Raw genomic sequence first — 22,160 nt, 5'->3', positions numbered from 1 at the left:
AACTTGGCGTCAATTTTTTTTAGAAGAGCTGGAGCGTTGAGATCATCTGCGCGGATCCAAGAACGCTCCTCTGGACCAAAGCCCTTTCAATGCAGTAGGAAGCGAAGAACTCCTCGCGAAATTTTGGCATCCAGAATATGAGCAATTTCAAACTCCTCCTCTTGATGAACTTGTACTGGCCGAGGTGCTGAAGGAGGAACAGAGAAACGGTTGATGATAAGAGGCTTGAGTAATGACACATGGAAGGCGTTGGAGATACGAAGGTTCTTAGGTAATAGTAGTTTGAAGCATACCGGATTTATCACCTGAGTGATTTTATATGGACCAATGAAACGGGAAGCGAACTTCATGGATGGAACCTTCAGGCGAATATTTTTGGTAGAAAGCCATACGCGGTCTCCAACTTTAAGTGGTGGAATATTTTTATCAGCAAAACACTTGTATCTGGCAGATGTCTTCTTCAGGGAGGATTTAACCTGAGACCAGATAGTTTTGAAACTCTGACATAAACTCTCCACTGCAGGAACTTGGGTGGGAGGGAGGGCAGGAATTTCCTGGGAGAGACGGATGGTGACCATATACCACAAAGAATGGAGTTTTTGAAGATGACTCGTGATACATATTGTTATGGGCGAATTCAGCCCATGGAAGCAAATCTACCCAATTGTCTTGGTTGACTGAGGAGAACATCCTTATGAAAGTCTCAAGATCTTGGTTGACTCTCTCGGTCTGTCCATTTGAGTGAGGATGGTAGGAGGATGATAGTGACAATCGGACCCCCAAGGTCTTGCAAAGGGCTCGCCAGAATCTGGAGACGAACTGCACTCCTCTATCCGAAACAATCTCAGATGGACATCCATGACACCGAAAGATCTCCTTGATAAAATGGTCAGCCAGAGTAGATGAGGAAGGTAATCCGGTCAAAGGAACAAAATGTGCCATTTTCGAAAATCTATCCACCACTACCCAGATGGTATTGCAACTTTTGCTAGGAGGAAGATCGGTGACAAAGTCCATACTAATATGGGTCCATGGTTTGGAAGGAATGGGTAGTGGTTGAAGTAATCCCGCCGGTGTTCTGCGGGGGGTTTTAAACTGGGAACAAACCTCACATGCGGCCACAAATTCTTTGACATTTCTCCTCATAGAGGGGAGGAAGCTGATAGTGGCTCCACCCCCAACCCCTCCCCCCGTCAACATTGAGCAAAATGCGGGCATAAATGTCCCAATTTATAAGTAAAATTAAAAAGCAACACAAAAAAAATAATCAAAAAATTTGAAGAAAAAATGACCTACTGGCCGTTTGGAGTAATTTATTTTTTTTTGGGAATTTTGTTTGTAAATAGCTGTATTACATTATGTAAATATGTTTGATTTTTATAGGAGTTTGAAAATAATGTACTTTTGAAAAACAGAATAATTGGTGTGTGTTTCTTTAATAATATATCCTAATTACCCAACATGTGGGTCTAAAGACAAAAGAGAATGTATATAATAATTTAAAAAGAGTTACATTTAAGGAAGATGGTTTGTTTAGAAGTCCATCATCATTTTGAGAGCAGAAAAAGTTTTCATTTGCTCTTTGCATGTCAACAAAAAGGAACATGTGCCCTCCACCAACAAGTCACCCCTGTAAGAGGTATGGCATTTGTAGGCCCTGTGTGCAAGATAAATTCCCAAAGGTCAAATGCCCTATCTAGTTACCAATTTCCCCAAGTCATGTGTCATTGTAGTGATAGTCCAAGGTTACGTTCAAGTATCAGAGCAAAGCCAGTCACACATTGAAGAGAACATCGAAAGGGTACCCAGAAGTGGTGTCAGTAATGTAATACAGAAGTGCAAGCGATGCAAAGGTCCACGGTACTGGAGTGTGGTGAGCGTTCTGTTTGGATAAAGCAGAGTATATCACATGACCTGTACGCCGTGGATCCAGATGAAAGTCAGTTTGCAGGCAATGATGCACTTAACTCCAAGGAGGCTGTCCCCTCCAAATCCCCCCCCCCCCTCTTAGTCCATTCGTAGTAATAAATGTCAGCATGCACATTATTATGTGCATGTGAACTGTGGCCCTGAGGCTTTTCAAAAGTTCCCCCCCAAAAATGATTTTCTTACAATATAGGATAAATATGAGGGCATATTTTACAATGTGGTTGAGCATGTAGAACACATCCCAATTAAAAAAATGAAACCATTGTGTTAAGTTCTGGCGTTTATTGTTAGCATAACAATTCCAGTCCACACAATAGTTATGCATATGCTTTGTATTTGAACTCATGGCTGTTGTGTTGTTAGGCTAAAGTGCTAGCCACTGAGCTACCTGTGAGACTTGTATTTTGTTTGTAATTTGTGTGGATAAATAATGAACTATTAAGTGTCAGTTTCCTGTGTAGCACGCATGCTGTATTGTTGTTGTTCTTCATATATTTTTAAATCTGAGGTTGTGCTTGTGGGTAGGTGTCCCACTTTCCATAAAGACATTCATGAGTTCTAATCCAGAGAGAAATCCTTAATGTGTGTGTATCCTTTATGGAAGAGTATGCTATGTATTTTCCTGAAAACCCAGATGTATTAATAGTACAACATACATATTTATCGACTCATTATGTATATGCTTTTAATGTAACCATGTCCATGCATTCTGCGTACTATATGACAATTTGAAATCCAAAATACAGAAAGGACTTCAGCAATGTGTGTTTTAGTTAAAAGTGTGTATTACACTAATTAACAGCATACGAGAAACATCATTCACAGTGTACCACATACTTGTTATTTGCCACTGATTAATCAATACAGAGCTACCCTGTGAAAAAAAGCCACAGGCATTGTGTTGTGTTCTGTGTAAACAAACTATTCGGCCCTCCCACATTGGGCGTGACGTATATATTGCTTAGCTTCCCGTCAATCGTTTGAGATCCGTCGCTTGTGCTTATACCATGTATAAAGATCCGCAGGTGGGTGTGTTTGTTTGCGTTTGCGTTGCTTATTTCCGTCCCATAAGTGTAGAAGACCACAGGAGGGTGTGTTTTTCTAGTTTGAGGTACTTATTTAACTCGCGGAAGTGTCACTCAAAGTATGCAATGCAAATATGGATGCGTTTGCGTACCTTGATGAATCAGGCCCGTTGTACCTCCAATTTCTACATCTACTATATCTACTTATGCTAGTGTTGTGACCAGTCAGGCAGGAGGCACGGTAGGTGGTCCCCAACCAGTTGTGGGGTCTGGCCAACCTTTTAAAAGAAAAAATGTGGAGCAGTTAACGTTTATGTGTAAATATTCACCTCCACCAGTGAGACCTGAGTTTCTGGATTCTTTATTTGATAGTTTTGGGTACAGAGGGAAATACCTCTTTGCTTGTGTACACCCCATGGGATCTCCAGAATATGCTTTCAAACATACCACGGGTTACAAGCTTTTTGGCCTAAGTGGCTGAATTGTAAAGATTCTGATCCCTGGTGTAATTTTAGGGCAGTACCGATTACCAGACAAGAAAGGGTTAAAATAACTATATTAGTGAGAAATGAATCCATACCTGTTGCAGATTTGAATTTTGGGTTAAGGAGGTATGCAGATATTATAACATCTTTAGTAAAAGTCGAGACGGCATGTCTGGGGTTGCGGGTGGTCTGCCACAGTGGAACTAAAGAGCACGGAGTCTGGCACTGCGCATATTCCATTCCATATTCCGAGATTGCATTCAATGTTTCTATCCTGGCCAGCCTAGGATGTGCCACCACTGTGGAGACTTTCGTCACCTTAGCATGAACTGTTCGGTGACTAAGTGTGGCCATTGTGGGGGCCTGGGGCATGAGGCAAGGTCGTGTAACATCATTAGCTGTAATCTCTGTGGTTTGGAAGGCCACCCTTTTAGCCGGTGTTCCCGGGCTTTCCATAATGAGGTCCCGGACAGTGAACTGGTTTGGGTTGCAGAGCAGGTTGAGATGGTGATAGATAGATCTAAAGCACCTGATCCTGTTCTTTCTGTGCCTAATCCGGTTCCATTGGTAAATCAGCAACCTAAGGTGCAGGAGGGGGAGCAGTTTGTTGTGAAAAAAAGGGGGAAGAAAAAGAGCACAGGTAGGGCTGCTAGGGAGGAGCTGGTACTGGCTAATAGGTTCTTAGTATTCTCCAGTGATGAAGAATCAGAAGGAGAGGTCATTAGGGAAGAAGATGGTAGCTTAGTCCTGAAACCCAAGATAAACAAATGTAAAAAGAAGCAAAAGTCCTTATTCCCTTGTGATCCAAAATTCTTGTATATAAAACCAAAGGATAAGAGGAAGAACAGAGTGCTGGATTCTGTGGTCAGTAAACCAGGGAGAGATCTACTTAAAGCATTGACAGACCCCAAAGCTAGTATTAGCCTTGTAGGTAATACTGGTCCATATTCCCTATCTCTTTGTTCACCTGCCCTTGAATCCATTAGTTCCCAGGGTCCCATTCCTTTCAAGGTTGACCCTAGTCTGTTAGTTCCTACAGTGGAAGTCTCATTGGCCCCTCCCATTCCCTTTGTTCCCCCTCCCCCAGATCCTGGAACTTCTCAAATTTCTCCATCTATGTTTGGTACTAACCTTGTTTCTGTAAAAAGCAAGTTGGTAGTGGGCAATAATGTGGTAACAGGGGTTGGTATGGCTACTGTGGGTGAGATGGTGGGTGAAGGGGAAGGGGAGGATGTTGTGCTGTTAGAAAATTATAACATTCCACCTGGGGTAAGTGTGAAAAGATGGGGTTCATCAGACGAGGATTCCATCAAACAAGTAAAGAAGAAGTAAGCAGGGTCCTACATTCTATAACTCAGAAGGATGGCTTCCCAACCTATAAAGTTTGCCACCATTAATGTGGCATCCGTATTGTCCAAACGTGCTCGCTACATGGCCTTTGATTTATTCAGCAGGGTTGAGGCTGATTTTTTATTTTTGCAAGAGACCAGAAGAGGTCACTTAGCTGACCTGCATAAGGCTAAGAGAGAGTAAAGGCGTGGGCCTTCATACTGGTCTCTTGTGGCCGAGCCGTATGGTGGGGTGGCAGTCCTTTTTACCGATATGAGAACTGTCCAACGAGTTATAGAACTCCAAGTAGGTAGATGTATGATTTTGGATATCAATCTGAGAGGACACGACCTGAGATTGATCAGCATCTATGGTCCACAAACGAAATGGGAAAGGAAGTGTCTTTTCAGGGAGATAAAGCCATATCTTATTTCGGCCCTGCAGATCAATCTTTGGCGGTGACTTCAACACTACTATTAGGACCAAAGACAGGGTAGTTTCAAGGATTTCTCTGGGCTATGACTCCATTTTTCTAGTTAGTATGACGAGGCAAGCGGGTCTGGTGGATGTGTATATTCGACATTCTCCAGACCTCTCTGGTTTCACTTATTATAGAAGTAGCTGGAGGTATAGGATAGATAGATTTTTCATTAAGGAGAGCTCGAAAACTTTGGCTCCAGAGTTAAAGCTATTAGAGTTCTCTGATCACGTTTACCTTAGGGTATCCTTGAATTCTTCAGAGACTCTTCAGTAAGGTAGGAGCTTTTGGCGCCTGAACCCTAAGCTCCTAGAGGAAGAGGTGATAAGACAGTCCTTTAGGGACTTCTTTGAATCCCAAAAGACACTTTTGGAGGCAGGTTGGAGTAGGTCAGAGTGGTTTCTTCCTTAGCTAGAAAAAACTTGCTAAGAGAAAATATCTATTCAGCATTGAGTAGGAAACTTGGATTCCTGATCTCTGACAAGGGAGATGGTGGGGAAATCTCCCGAGTGAAGGCTCAGATGAGAGAGGTGCAATATGACCGTTTTTCTTTCTTGGTTCTGGAGAGGGACTATGGGAAGTACCACTCACCCGACCCTTACTTGAACTGTTGGAAGTCTGTAGATATGAAAGAGGTAAGGGGCCTGTACGATGCAGAGGGTGTTCTCTGGGAGGATATGGAGGGCATCCTTGTTGTTGTGCAGTCTTTCTACTCTGATCTCTGTCACAAGACAGAAAGAAGATGGACCATTTCCTGAGGGAGACACCTGGGGGTAAATGTATCAAGCTGAGAGTTTGCCGGCGGGTTTGAAAAGTGGAGATGTTGCCTATAGCAACCAATCAGATTCTAGCTATCATTTTGTAGAATGTACTAAATAAATGATAGCTAGAATCTGATTGGTTTTTCAAAGCCGCTGGAAAACTCTCAGCTTGATACATTTACCCCCTGGTCTTGAGGATCTCAGCAGTTCGCTTGAGTCTTTGGGCAGCGGGATAATGGTGGATGAAGTCAGAATGGCCATAGACGAGTTATCTAAAAAGAAATCTCCATGCCCAGATGGCTTAACCTCCGAGTTTATTAAGATTTTTGTGGACATTCTGGCTCCACGCCTCATGGAGGTTTCTAATGAAAGCCTGGAGAGAGGCTTATTGTCTTCTTCCATGAGGGTTCCTGCACTTATTTTGTTGTCCAAAGGGAAGGATCAGTCTCGTATTGAGAATTGGCGCCCCATAGCCCTTCTCAATACGGACAGAAAGATTTTGGCAAAGGTGCTTTTTAATAGACTGATGCAGATCTCTCCGGTCAAATGCTTTCCCCCTCACAGCATTGCACTGTGAAAGGCCGAAGTACCTTCAGTGCTGTCCTGGGGGTCCAGGAGGCCATTGAGCGGTGTCGGGCTGTGAAGTGGGGAAAGTATCTTTTAGCTCTGGATCAGTCGAAGGCCTTTGACAGGGTGGATCACGAGTACCTGTGGGCTCTACTTCCAAGGTATGGTCGTCCAGTGCAGGTGGTGAATTGGCTTCGTACTATTTACAAACAGGCCAAGAGCTTTCGCTCTTGTGAATGGTTGGGTAGGTCTATCCTTTGTGGTCAACTCTGGAGTAAAGCAGGGTTGCCCCCTGAGCTCCCTCTTGTATGTGTTTGCAATAGATGCTTTCATTCAAAGGATTGAAGGCGGCTCGATAGGAGGGGTGCTTTTGGGTCCGGACTGTCCTTTGGTGGTGGTGGCCTACGTGGACGATGTCACTATTGTCTTGTCGAGTCCTGCGGAAGCAATAGGGGTAGCAACTCTGGTGTGCAGGTACTCCAAGGCCAGTGGTTCAAAAGTAAACCAGGAAAAGAGTGAAGTTTCTGGATGGGGGAGAAAGGTTGTCAGTTCGACCTTCCAGACAGCCTTCCCCGGGCCAGTAGCAAGATCAAAATTTTAGGAATTCAAATCGGACCTGGGGCCCGATTCATCTAGCTAGGGATCTGTCTCTTATGCAGATAATCCGATAATCGTCTCTGCTCATGCGCGAAACAGGGACTTAAGATGCGTAAAACACCATAATACACTGCTCAACATAGCATATCCGTCACGGAAAGTAATACGTGTCTCAAACTCCATCGCAATTACATTTCCGATGTTGGCTGATCACTTGCGATAAAAGGGGTGGGAATGGGAGGACAGTGGGTGTGGAGTGAGATAAAATATCACTTGGATTTTAACTTGAGAAGACTAGGGGTTCCCACTGTCCGTGTACGGAAAACTGACAACAATCAGTTCTCAAATCCTTGCTCAATTGTAAGGCAGCTCAGGGTCATGTTTAAGTCCAAAACAGTTAGATAAAACAACAATTAAACTGCTCCAAATGCATCGTGCGCTTTTAAAATGCACAACTAAATATGCACAACATACATACATATGAATACAGAAATTTTTAGATTTTTTTTTTTTTTTTTGTAAAAATATAACATTTATTTGGATATATACATATAAAAACGTTTCCATTAGTACGTTTGTGTAAGATAAGCCTCTTTTCCTTACAGACACCTTTGTAATAAATGCTACTGTAAAGTGTATGATGTTTGCTGATATATTTTGGCCTTTGGCTTAAATCCAGAACTGCCGGAATGCCGGAACGCCGGAATTAGTCAGCTTAATATAGCGCCCTCTGCTGCTTGCTGGGTCTTGAGTAAAGATGCCTGTCTTTTCTAGGCCTGTATACTGCATTTTGGTATGCTACACAGATATGTTCTCTAGATTATGGGGATCAACTTTGCTATATACTTCCATAGATATATATATATTGGAGATTACTCCTATAGACTACAGTTATCTGTTATAACTGACTTAATGTATGCAGGAATGGAGTGCTGAGTGCATTCCACTCCTGGAATGGAGTGCTGAGTGCATTCCCCATCTATTCCGGCAGCCGGAATGGATGGGGAATGCACTCAGGATCAAGCACAGTCGCCAAAACGTAGTGATCCGAGTTCAAGATTTTAATTACTCTTGGATCATTGCGAAGCGAATTAAGTAATTGATCTACAGGGCCAACATACTTTGCGGAATTGCTTTTTTTCATCTCCTCCTTCAATTTGTCAAGCTGCTTTTCCAATAGTCGATTTTAAGGAAATGACGTGGCTCAAGCTAGCAGAGTCTGAACGTCACAACTTCAAATGGTTTCAGCACCTTGCATAGAAAGGATTTTACACTGTGCAAGAGTGAAATACATTCCCCCTCCTTTCCCAATGTCATGGCTTGTGCCATATGCTTGGATGGCTTTGCGCTGTTCCTCCATCCCCTGAAGCATGTACAGGGTGGAATTCCACCTTGTTAACAACTTTTGCTTAAGTTGGTGGCAGGGCAATTTAAATTGTTCTTGTAACTGCTGCAATCTCCTACATGCTTTGGCAGAATGCCGGAAATGTCCCGAAATTTTACGGGCCACCGAAAGCATCTCCTGCACCTCGCGGTTATTTCTTAGAAAGCTCTGCACCACCAAGTTTATTATGTGAGCAAAACAGGGAATGTGATGGAATTCACCTAGCTGTAATGCTCGCACTATATTGTTGGCATTATCAGAAATGACATATCATGGGGAGAGTCCAAGTGGTATAAGCCATGTATCAATCACATCTCTTAGTTTGCGTAACAAATTGTCAGCTGTATGCCTGTTAGTGAAGCTGGTGATACAAAGAGTGGCCTACCTGTGACAAATGTTATGTAGTGGTGTACATGCTGCTGCTGTTCCTGCTGGTGAAGGTGAATGACCAACCCAGTGGGCTGTCACAGTCATATAGTCTTTGGTTTGACCACTTCCACTTGTCCACATATCTGTGGTTAAGTGGACAGTAGGCAGAATGGCATTTTTCAGCGCAATCTCTACATTTGTACACACTTTTTTGTATAGTTGTGGAATAGCTTTACGGGAAAAAGGGTGTTGTGATGGAATTCTGTAACGCGGACACAAATCCTCAATTAACTGTGAAAAAACAGCTGCGTTTATTGTGGAGATTGGACGCAGATCTATCACTAACATGGCAGCCATGGCGTCTGTGATTCACTTGGCGACTGGGTGACTGCTGTCATATTTGCAAATGATTGTTTCACAGTTAATTGCTGAAATGTAGGACTGCTCATTTTCTTGACCTGCCTCTGGGTTGACGATTCACCCCCAGCAGCAGCAACAGCAGCAGCAGTGGGACTAACGCTTTCTTCAGAGGAATCAATTAGAGTGCAGGAGTCATCCAGCCTTAATAAGTGGGATGCAGGGCTAACTCCGAGCGCTACTGAGGATATTGATGAGGATGGTGTGGTGGGTGTATTTTGTAGCCGTCGGGATGTCGGTGACCGGAGGGTCTTAGCTGATGATGGAGTGCTGGTATTTTTTTTGGAAGAACTTTCAGCTTTTCCCAACACTTTGCCATGAACTCTAGTTAAATGGCGTAACATAGACGAGGTTCCAAGATGGTTAAGGTCCCTCCATCAACTGACTGTGGCTTGACATACACTACAAATGGCTATACAATTGTCTGGATTTGGGTAGAAATAATTCCACACATAAGAAGTGGATTTTTTTGACAATGGCCTTTTTCTTGTCACGTGCCAGAACTGCTGCCACTGGTGCAGGACTTACACAAACAACCTCATCCTCATCAACATCCTCATTAGCGCCCTTGTCGCCTATACAAATCTCCCACTCATCCTCTTCTATTTCCAAAGTGGCATCCTCAATTTGTGTATCACCGGCTACACTCGGGCTGTTCAGGCACACATCAGCAGAACTGCTGAAAGGGCCCCTCTTTATGGGTACACTAACAAAATGCTCACGATTAGACATCCCACTGTTGGATGGACTCTCCACAGGAATTGGTGTCATTTCTGATTCAGAGCAAACATTATCCTCTAATGCCTTACTGTTATCTTGCAGCTCGGCTTTGACGCGTAACAGTAGTTGTGCACCACTTGTAGGCTCTGTAACATTTTTGGATCTGCCATTAATAGAGAAAGGCGAAGGCCTCATTCTCTCTTTGCCACTGCGTGTGTAGAATGGCATGTTGGCAATTTTTTTTTATCGGCACTTAACTTTTCCTCAGTTACACTTCTTTTTCGCTTCAACACAGTAAAAAAATTTTGGGTGTGTGTTTTCTTGCCTGATTTCAAAAGACGGTGTAGTTTGACATCGCCTTTCCCAGTTGACATACTGGGAACACTACCATCAGGACTGGTGACAGAACCTGTGTCACTGGCACTAGGAGTCTTGCCCAGGAATTCACCAGATGACTGGGCTTACCAGAGTAGTGAAGTTCACACAATGGTCCTCTGGTAGCGGGGTGACTAGCGGAACAGATATCACAGCAGATGGAGAGAGAATGCCAATAAATAATTGGAAAGTCAGTGACTTGCAGCAATCTTTGGTCAATGAATCAGCGACTAGCTGATATAGTGGAAAGGCAGATTTGAACACGGAGATCAGGATGGACGTGAGTAGATGCAGGGAGGTAGCAGGGAAGTCAGTGGTCTGCGTACAGCAATTTGTACCACTGCTTATGGTGAGAAGACTTGTCCAGGTGCAGGTAGGTAGCGGGGAAGTCAGTGGTCTGCGTATAGCAAGTTGTACCACTGCTTATGGTGAGAAGACTTGTCCAGGTTCAGGTAGGTAGCGGGGAAGTCAGTGGTCTGCGTATAGCAAGTTGTACCACTGCTTATGGTGAGAAGACTTGTCCAGGTGCAGGTAGGTAGCGGGGAAGTCAGTGGTCTGCGTATAGCAGGGGTGGGCAAACCAGTCCTCAAGGGCCATCAACAGTTCATGTTTTTAGGATTTCTTTAATCATGCACAGCTGAGTTAATCTATTTGGCTGGGTCAGTAATTATCCCAGCTGTTTTTACAGAAATCCTAAAAACGTGAACTGTTGTTGGCCCTTGAGGACTGGTTTGCCCACCCCTGGCGTATAGCAAGTTGTACCACTGCTTATGGTGAGAAGACTTGTCCAGGTGCAGGTAGGTAGCGGGTAAGTCAGTGGTCTGCATATAGCAAGTTGTACCACTGCTTAATAGGTGAGGATGTGTACAAGTGTTGATGAGTGGAAGCATACAAAGATAATAGGATGCAGACACTGAGAGCACAGAGGAACTTGATCCCAATAGGTATGCAGCGTATCCAACAAAGTCTATATAACGGTATGTGTGGCGCTGCTTGGTAGAGACTTGCTCAGCACAGATATGCAGGCCAATAATGGATAGTCAATCACAGTTATGTATATAACGACTGAGTAGTACGGTTAATTCCAAACAGGTATGCAGCGTAACAATAACAGTCTATAGCGGGTATGGACACCGCTGCTGAGCGTGGAAACTTGTCCTAGCGGATATGCAGAGTAAACGTAGAAAGTCAATAACAGATAGGCATACCGGTATTCAGTAGAGCTGTCTGTCCACAGGGAGATGCAGGAACTGCAGAGACGCTGGACGGCAGAGACGAGTGTAGGAACCACAGGTGAGTAGATCCGGTAATCAGAGTCCAGCTGAGGACACAGGCAGGAAACAGGAGACTGTAGCAGGTATGGAAACCAGTGAAGAGTAGCACAGGGAATCCACAGAAACTGAAGACACTAGTAGTACACAGGAGATAGTAGCGGGTATGGAAACCAGCGATGAGTAGATCAGGAATCAGCAGGAAACTGAAGACACTAGTAGAACACAGGGGACACCTTCAGAGACTCACAGGGAATGAGACTCCAAGATCAGGCAATGAGGTAATGCACACAGGTGCCTTAAATAGGGAGTTGCCTGATCAACCAATTTGGATTAAAAGCAACAGTCACAAGAGTTCTTGGGAGCTGCGCATGCGCAGACCATCAGGATGGCGGACGGCCGCGGTTCAGGATAGGTGCCGGCAGGAAGGCTAGGAAGCCACGCACCAGCGCTGAGGCACTCACGGTCCGGTGAGTGACAACCTGGTTGCTCATTTTGCTCATATGTGGACTGCTTTGAATCCATTCTGAGCCAAAAGCACTTGTAGTGCTACAAATTGTTTTTGATACTGCTGCAAAATAGGACTTTTTTCACAGCCTGATAAATTTCTGCAAAAGAATGGGGGACACCCCAAAAGCAAATGGAAGTGCTAAATATATTGTTTTTACAGTGCTGCAAAAGAGGACTTTTTACACACCCAGATAAATTTCTGCAAAAGAATGGTGGACACCCCAAAAGCAAATGGAAGTGCTAAATATATTGTTTTTACAGTGCTGCAAAATAGGACAATTTTTCACAGCCAGATAAATTTCTGCAAAAGAATGGGGGACACCCTAAAAGCAAATGGAAGTGCTAAATATATTGTTTTTACAGTGCTGTAAAATAGGACTTTTTTCACACCCAGATAAATTTCTGCAAAGGAATGGTATTTATGCTTTTTAAATCTCGCGAGATCCGAACTCAGAAAAACGAATACATCACGATGACGTTTTGCCTCGATTCCGAAACCGAACAGGCGGGAGAGTACCGAGCCTGCTCGGCTTGATACTCGGATACCCTAAATTAGGATTCGGATCTCGGGGAACCGTGCCGCCCATCTCTATTCCTGCAGCATGAAATGGACATTGGCAATCCACCTTGATTAATGATTCTTTTCAACTGAGCCAGACATGTTCCATCTAAGGCCTGTTAGTACATAAAGGAAATCCTTTAGTTAGGCCAAAATCAAACCAAAACTCTACCAATCAATCCTCATCATTATTGTTCAAACTGCTATGGCTATAAAAGGCACATCTGATAAGCTCACCAGGCCCAGAGGCAGCCCTTCCAGCAGCATTTCAATTTAGCAGAAATCAAAGGTATACTTTTGATTCCGTCCCTAGTATCTGGTCCCAACATTTTTATATGTTTATAAAAATGAAACAGGCCTTTACATTCATCACAATACAATTGTTTGTAGCGACTGACAGATACTACCCAAAGTCTGACAAACCATATTGGAATGCATTTTTACCTTGCAAATCAATGTTGAATGTGAGCTGTCCTGACACACAAATTTCCTGAGGGCTGGGGATCTTTTGGATAAACATGCACCATGGCAATTTCACAAAACCACATAAGATTTTAAATAATAGGTATAAGATTGAAAAGCTTCACAACACCACACCACAAAAAAAGGGTTACAATTCAATAGACAAATAACACACATTAAAATGCACATTACATCTGAAAAGAGAGATGCACTGTTATTGTGTAAAATAAAACATCTTACAGACATTTAAAGTGCCTATAAAAGATTAGCTTTAAATATAACTCAATACAAATAAGGCCACTAATGAAATCACCAGCAGCAAAACACGCTAATATTGAATCCTAACTAGAGATGGGCGGGCTCGGTTACCCGAGATCTGAACCCACCCGAACTTGAGGTATCCGAGTACCGAGCTGAGCAGGCTCGGTACTCTGGCGCCTATTCGGAATCGAGGCAAAATGTCATTGTGACGTCGTCGGAGCTCAGTTCTTGCGATGTTTGAAATGCATAAATAGCAATAACTCCACAGCAATCCAGCGCCATTTGACAGAGGGATAGAGAAGGGTTAGGTCGCAGGCAGCATTAGAGCAGGGAGAGAGCACATCTTACAGCACTTCTTATAGCACTTCTTATAGCAGAGAGAGAGGAGGATAGAGGAGGCATTTTTGCTAACATTACCAACTGTTTGGGGTGTCATATTCCCTCCTCAAGAAACTATTTTCTGCCTGCAGAAATAGCAATATACCACCAGTGTATATTTCTGAATTTGCACTACAAGTGTTTGGGGTGTCAGATATTACCCTCTTAGAAAAAACAATTATTCTGGTGCTGAAATTATTATCTAGCAGCACTATATTTTTCTTAATTTGTACTACAAGTGTTTGGGGGTGTCAGATATTCCCCTCTGTGAAAAAACAATTTTTCTGGTGCTGAAAGTACTATCTAGCAACACTATATATTTTTGAATTTGCACTACAAGTGTTTGGGGGTGTCAGATATTCCCCTCTGTGAAAAAACAATGTTTCTGGTGCTGAAAGTATTATCTAGCAGCACTATATATTTCTGAATTTGCACTACAAGTGTTTGGGGTTGTCAGATATTCCCCTCTGTGAAAATCAATTTTTTTGGTGCTGAAAGTATTATCTAGCAGCATTATATATTTCTGAATTTGCACTACAAGTGTTTGGGGGGTGTCAGATATTCCCCTCTGTGAAAAAACAATGTTTCTGGTGCTGACAGTATTATCTAGCAGCACTATATATTTCTGAATTTAAACTACAAGTGCTTTGGGTGTCATTAAAATGGGTTCACAGGAGTCCACATATGAGCAGGATCAGCAAGCAGCAGCTGGCACCAGTCTTGATGGTAGTCTTCCCTGTACGTCACCGGATAAAGCCTATGTAAATATACATAGTCTTTTTAAGTCAGGGAAAAAAACACACCACAAATTTTTTTTTACCGTGTTGAAGAGAAAAAGAGGTGTAAGTGATGAAAAGTTAACTGCAGAGAAAAAAATAAATTGCCAACATGCCATTCTACACACGTAGTGGCAAAGAAAGAATGGGGCCTTTGCCTTTCTCTATTAGTGCCAGATTGAAAAATGTTACTGAGCCTTCTTCTTGTACGGTCACTTGTTACCAAACAAGACCAAGTCCTTTGGAGTCCAAAAGTGGTGCAGAACTACTGTTACGTGTGAAAGTCGAGCTTCAAGAAAACAGTAAGGCATTAGAGGAAAATATATGCTCAGAATCAGAAATGACACCAATCCCTGTGGAAAGTCCATCCACCAGTGGTATGTGTAATCGTGATCATTCTGATAGTGTACCCATAAAGAAGGGCCCTTTCAGCACTTCTGCTGATGTGTGCCTGAACAGCCCGAGTGTAGCCGGTGATACAACAATTGAGGATGCCACTTTGTAATTGGAAGAGGATGAGGGGGAGATTTTTACCGTGTTGAAAAAGCCAGTCATACATTGAGGAGAACATCAAAACTGTACACAGAAGGGTCCATTTGTGATTTGAACTCATGACCTCAGTGGTGTAAGGCAGAAGTGCAACCAATGCAAAGCACCATGCTACTCGACTGTGGTGAGCATTCTGTTTGGATAAAGCTGAGTACATCACATAACGTGTAAGCCGTCGCTACAGATGAAACTAGGTGTGCAGGAAATGTTGCATTTAACTGCAAGGAGCCTGTCCCCTACAAATCCCCCCCCCCCCCCCTTAGTCCATTCCTAGTAATAAATGTCAGCATGCACATAATAATGTGCATATGAACTGTGACCCATGATGCTTTTTGAAAGTTCCCCAAAAAAACATTATCAGCCATGAAAACGGGAACTTGACATAATCAAGTAGATTACAATACAGGTTAAATAGGAGGGCATATTTTACAGTGTGGTCGAGCGTGTAGAACAAAGAAAAAAAAAAAAAACCAACACATTGGGTTAAGTTTCTGAGGTGCTTCCTTGCTGAATGATTAAAGTCTATAATCTGCACATGATTGTTATAGGTATGCTTGGTATTTGAACTCATGCCTGCTGTCTTGTGAGACCAAAGGGCTAACCCCTGAGCTACCTGTGAAATTCCTATTTTGGGTATAATTGTGTGAATAATGAAGAGTACTATTAAGGCTGTTTCCTGTGTAGCACGCATGCTGTATTGTAACTCTTCTCCCTGTTTTGTCACATTGAAGTCTGTGTTAGTGGTTAGCTACCCCACTTCCCAAATAAGGCAGTCATGAGATGAATTCCAGACACACACCCTTTATCTCTGTGGAGGTTGTATACACTCTTATATATGTGTATGCATAGCATACTCTTCCTTTATGGAAGTGTATGCATAGCATACTCTTCCTTTATGGAAGTGTATGCTATGCATTTTCCTAACAACCCAGATGGATTTATACAACAACATACATTTTCATAGATTCTTTATTCCTTTGATTTTAATCTAGCTATGTACATTGATTTTGAGTACTATATGGCCACTTGAACTCCAAAACACACACAAAGGCCTTCAGCAATCTCTCTTTTAGAGAAAAGTTTGGATTACGCTAATCAATAGCATATGATAAATATCGTTCAAAGTGTACCACGTCAATGTCATTTGACAATGATTAATTAGTTAAGAGCTATCTTGTTAAAATACCCAAAGGAATTGTGTTTGGATATGTGCAAACAAACTGGTCGGACCTCCCACATTTGGCATGGCGTATACATTTCTTAGCTTAACGTCAGTTGCTTGGGATCCGTTGCTTATGCTTTTACCTTGTCTAAAGAACCGCAGGTGGGTGTGTTTTTTGAGTCTAAGGGCTAGATTTACTAAGCTGCGGGTTTGAAAAAGTAGGGATGTTGCCTATAGCAACCAATCAGATTCTAGCTGTCATTTTGTTGAAGGTACTAAATAAATGAAAGCTAAAATCTGATTGGTTGCTATAGGCAACATCCCCAGTTTTTCAAGCCCGCAGCTTAGTAAATATTGCCCTAAGATTCTTATTTCCGTAGCGTAAGTGTAGAAGACCGCAAGTGGGTGTGTTTTTCGAGTTTGAGATTCTTATTTCTCTATCGTAAGTGTTTGCGTCTCTTACAGAACGCAACGCAAATGATAGTGCGGAACGATGCGATTCCGTGCCTTGATGAATCAGGCCCCTGGTGATTATGTCAAGCAAAACTGGGAGATAAAACTGGAGGGAGCTTCTCGGAAAGTGGAGAGCTGGAGGAGGTGGAAGCTTTCTATTAGGGGAGAGTAGACCTTATGAAGACCTACCTGATCCCGGAGATTCTGTACATTAGCTATGTACGCCTTTTGCCACAGTCTTTATGGTCTAGGGTTTATGCAGTTTTCTTCCTTTTACTTTGGGGGAATAGGCTGAACCTGATCAAGCGAACTGTGACCTACAGATTGATGAGGGATGGTGGCCTGGGTATGGTTAACCCAGTGCTGTTCTTTCCAACAACTTTTTTAAAGTTGCACCTCAATGGTCTCTTTCTTGAGACTCCTCCTCAATGGGTAGGTGGCTTTAGGGTCTGGGTGCATCCCTTTCTTAATGTTTGGATGGAAGGTGGCAGGGTGAGGACCTTCCGGGTCCGTCATGGGTATCTACCAACCTATGTGTCTCTGGGATTGAAAGTGACAAGGCGTTGGGGCCTGGAGGCGGGGGAACTCAGGAACTCCTCTTGGAGGGAGTTGGAGAGGAGCATTCTGCAATCTCATTTCAGGGTTCAGCTGTCACTGAGGGACTGCCCAGGTGATGTGTGTTCAGAGGGTCTTTCCTTGGTTAATTCCGGAAGAGTTCCTTTGAAGTTTTGGGACATTGTCTGGCTCCCTTTCCATGGGAGACTCTATGTTAGAGGGAACCCTTTAACATAGAAATTTACAGGAGAGTCTCCAGGACTTTGGGCATCACTTGCCATTCAGGGCTCAGTTAGGATAGGTGGCGGGAGATTGATTTTGGCCCCCTTTTTTTAGTTAGTTTAGTTATTAGATACTTCACTTGGAACGCTAGGTGTCAGGTTTCCATCAGACAAAAGGTCCTTCCCTGTGAAGTGGTGGTGGGTGACATTCTCCACGAGGTGTGGAAGTTAAGGGATCTGGAGAAGCGCCGGATGAACAATGCAAACTGGGTCAGACTCTGGAGGGGTCTGAGGCCTCCGTAATGGGGTCACAGTCTGGTAGCTTTCTTTGTCTAAGGCTTTCTATCCTTTTACCCCCCCCCCTTAGATTTTCTGAATCAAATTACATTTTTCAAATATGGCTTTGCATATGTCTTGGTTACTTCTTCTTTGCTTGAGTTGGAAATGTTTGGTATAGGGGTTTTATAGGTTTGATATGTTGCTATGATTTGATTTCTGTTGTTCATTTGGTGTAGGCCCTCTTTCTGTTTTATGTAATGTTTTAATGATTATTTATTATTGACATTAAGATGGACTTTTAAGGGGCATTTTCCCCTAATATATATTTATGTTTTAAGCTTTGGGTGCCGCACTTGGTTCAGATTGTTTACACAAGGTTGTAAGATTTAAATAAAAACTATTTCCAGCCATTGCGCAGTCCATCTGCTTCCTCCGGTGTATTGGTTCTCACGAATGATAAGGCAAAGCGGTTTTGCGTATACTACCGTCAATTGAATAATGTGCCAATGTCTGACACCTACCCCTTGCCATGTATTAGCGCTTTTGTAGATGAGTTGGACAGAGTTCAGGGTTACCTAGAAGACATTTTTATTTTCAGTAAGATTTTTGAAGATAATCTAGATTAATCTGGGCAGGGGCACCCTGTGGCCTATTTGAGCAGAAAACTGCTAAACTGGGAGGTGGGGTATGCCACAATTGAGAAGGAATGTTTAGCCATTGTGTGGGCAGTGAAAAAACTTCACCCTTATTTGTATGGACAACATTTTACTTTGGTGACTGATCATAATCCTTTAAAGTGGCTACAACACACCTCAGGGGAAAATGGCCGACTTGTGCTGGAGCCTTGTCCTTCAAATTTATGACTTTGACATAATTCACAAGCAAGGAGAGGCTCACAGCAATGCGGATGGACTGTCTCGGCAGGAAGACCCGGATCCCCCAGCTCACCCCCGTTAACCCTAAGAACTGTGGCACCAGGAGCCAAATCGTTGGGACATGGCATGCTGGTTGCCCACATGGACAAGAGGGAGGAATGTGACTGGATCACTTATAAATAACTTATTTGTGGTTGGATCATGTAGAAATAATTTATTGTAGAAATGTTTTTCAATCAGAGGTGCAAGCACCAATGTATAATTTGAAATGCACTTATTGTGTTACATTGGGATGTGTTTTGTATGCAAGTGTCATTGTTTGGGTTTGTATCTTTGCTAGTGGAAGTCTGTTTGCTGATAGAAATGTTAAGTAAGTCTTTATGTGAAGTGACAAAAACCTGTTTAGCCTGTATACCCAGCAGGGGGCCGCTGCCTGGCTGGCTGTCGTTACTTGCTTCAAAGACCTGCTTGGAAAACTTCTCTATCCCTGTGACCTACAGATTAGACCAAAAATTCAATCCGTTCCCGGCTGTTTCTGAGGTTTGGACCCAACTTTTCTGGTACCACCGCTCTGCCCACTACCCAACAGCTCTGCCCAGTGTGATAGGCCAGGGGGGATCCATGCACAGCAACCCTGATCCATAGTCAATCTCAAGTCACAAAACAATAGTTTCAGATAAAAGATTTCATGACCTGCAACAGCAATAATGTAATTTACCTTCTGGAATGCACATGCAACCTACAGTATGTAGGGAGAACGATCAGACCATTGAAAACCCGTATTTACGAACACATACGTAACGTCAAGAAGGGCTTCCTTTTCCACAGCGTGCCCGAACATTTTCACAAAGTTCACAACTCCAATCCCGAAGGTCTCACTTTTACAGCCATTAAACAAATCAAAAAAAATTGGAGAGGAGGGGACATTTTAAAGTTAATCAATAAGGAAGAAGCATCTTGGATCTTTAACCTTAAGACCCTCAGCCCCAGAGGTCTAAATTTAGACTTTGATCTCAAATCACTATTATCTTGATTAAGGTCGCTTATGATACTAGTAACCTTTACCCCACAATCTTCCTTCAATCTACATGTTACATCCATAATGTAATGAGAAGATACTGTCACCTCCTGGCACATCCCGTGTCTACTCACAAACGTCCTTACATCGATGCAGCTTCAAGCTTCATGCTGCACCACTCCCTATCCTATGCCCCCCCCCCCCCTCATTCCCTTATCTATCAATTTTCATTGAGTCATATTCCCCAGGTCAATTATTCATCCTTACCAAGACCGCATCAACATAAGCGCACACAGCGGAACCCGCAAACATGCATTATGAATTAGCACGCTTTTACGCTTCCATCTGTCAACATCAGGCCATCGCCCTTTTGATTATCCATCTCCATTTACCTTTCAAAACAAGTTCAAATCCTACTAGCTGATATGATCACAATCAGTGTCATCCTCATTTCCATTTTCTATTTTACTCTATCTCATTATTCAGCACCCAGCGATAACAAATACACGCCTTCACTTCATTCCCCTATCCACCAGCTACATTATATCCAGTAACCCCTCCTCCATGTCAGCAGCCAACCAACACAAAGATCGCCCATCCAATCAGGGGACCTACACCCCCTAAAATACCGGCCCCACACTCCCACCCACTCACTTCTTGAGAAAGTCCATAGGACGAAACGCGTCGGAGCGATACATCACTCCTGATTATTCTTCAATTGACTGCCAAGTATTCTCTATGTAAGTGCTGCATTACACTTGTAATTAACTTCCTTGAGATACTTCACCATGTAGTTTCCCGTAATTCTTCCCTCTGCAGTTCACGCATGCGCGTTTGCCAGCGCTAACAGTTCCCGACGAACACGTGACGTCACCCACACGGCGCCTGCAGATCCCGTCAACGGACGAGCGATGCGGCGGCTAGCAACCGAGACAACACTATCCAGGGAACCGCACGCTTTCCCACAACTGCAGTCAGCTGGCTTTAGAACCGCACCAGCACACGGCGACACCAGGCAGCAGATCATCGCTACCAGATACAACTACTCACACGCGCTTGACATAGCGCTGCAAGGTAATTGCACAGCTATTCCACACTGCCACTCATCTTTATACAGACACACCAGTGTCACAGATCCAGATCCCAAGCAGTTTTCCTGCACACGACACACAGCTGTCACAGAACTTTTGGTCATACATCCTTAACTACATCATAGATATTTGACTGTGTATTCGTATTTGCATTTGTTTTCATTTGTTTTTGTTTGCCTGCTTCCCTCATTTTGCTTATGGTTGCCTTCCCTCAGAGGCCACCATACCTCACTTGTCCGCCATAATATATTGCCGCTAACAATTCAACCTCCCGGCAATCCATCACCATTCTCAGAGGTATATTCCCAGCACCACACCCCCAATTCCATAACAGTATTTGAGCGCATCAGGACTTCTTCATCTTTATCATTTAAAATAAAGAGTTATAAAAAAAAAAAAAAAAAAAAAAAAAGCTCTACTATTGCAACAAAATTATTAGTTTTAAAAAAAAGTTTTATAATGTTCTTTTTTCAAATATTAATGTTAACAAAATTGTTATTAAAAAAACCAAAAAATTGTTGTGTGTGTCTTTTATAATTTAATTACAAGAAATGTGTCAAGGTTATTGTGATGATACCAGGATGTTAGGGTAGGAACCCAGAAGAAAGTCCTGGTATCAAGGGGTTCAGGATCACACAGGCAAAGAAAAGGTGTGGATACAACGGTATCTTTATTACAGCTAACTGCAAACAATAGCTTATATATATATCAAACCATAATTCAAACAACACCCAGTGTTCACCAAACTTCAACCCTCACCCAGTAACACCCCAGTGTTCAATAACCCCAAATTGTTTATAACGAAAATAGGTTTTCTTTACCAGTCCAAGTTATAGGGGAAGGATGATGTCCGTGATTAATAGAATAAGCCAGGCAGAGCAGACAAGTCTGCAAGTCCAGGAAAAGCTTGTAATCCAATAGCCACAATACTTCCAGGTAAATTCCTCCTCAGCACACGGGCAGCAGTCAAAACTCCAACGCCAGTAGCTTCTAGAAGCAAAAATCCCACCCCCAGAAATCTCTCCTGCAGGCCTTCTTAAAGGGACAACATTTCCCATGTGTGGAATCCCTCCCTGCAGGGTTATCCACAGGTCACAGATACTGGGATTGGCTGGCAGGTATTAGGGGGGTGGAGATGGGAGTGGAGAGCTGTCCTTCCCTCATGGCTTTCCCTCCTGCTGTTTTGGAGACTAGGAGTCTGAAACAGATCCAGGGGAAACAATAGCTGCTCCAACCAGTTGCTGATTGACTTATTCCTGGTTAAGTAAGAGAGCCTCCCTGTTTTAACCCCTTCCAGTCATTTG

Source organism: Mixophyes fleayi, chromosome 8, assembly GCF_038048845.1.
Source record: "Mixophyes fleayi isolate aMixFle1 chromosome 8, aMixFle1.hap1, whole genome shotgun sequence".
In the NCBI taxonomy this organism is placed as follows: domain Eukaryota; kingdom Metazoa; phylum Chordata; class Amphibia; order Anura; family Limnodynastidae; genus Mixophyes; species Mixophyes fleayi.
The sequence above is the reverse complement of the archived record's forward strand: the minus strand, read 5'-3'. Positions refer to the sequence as shown.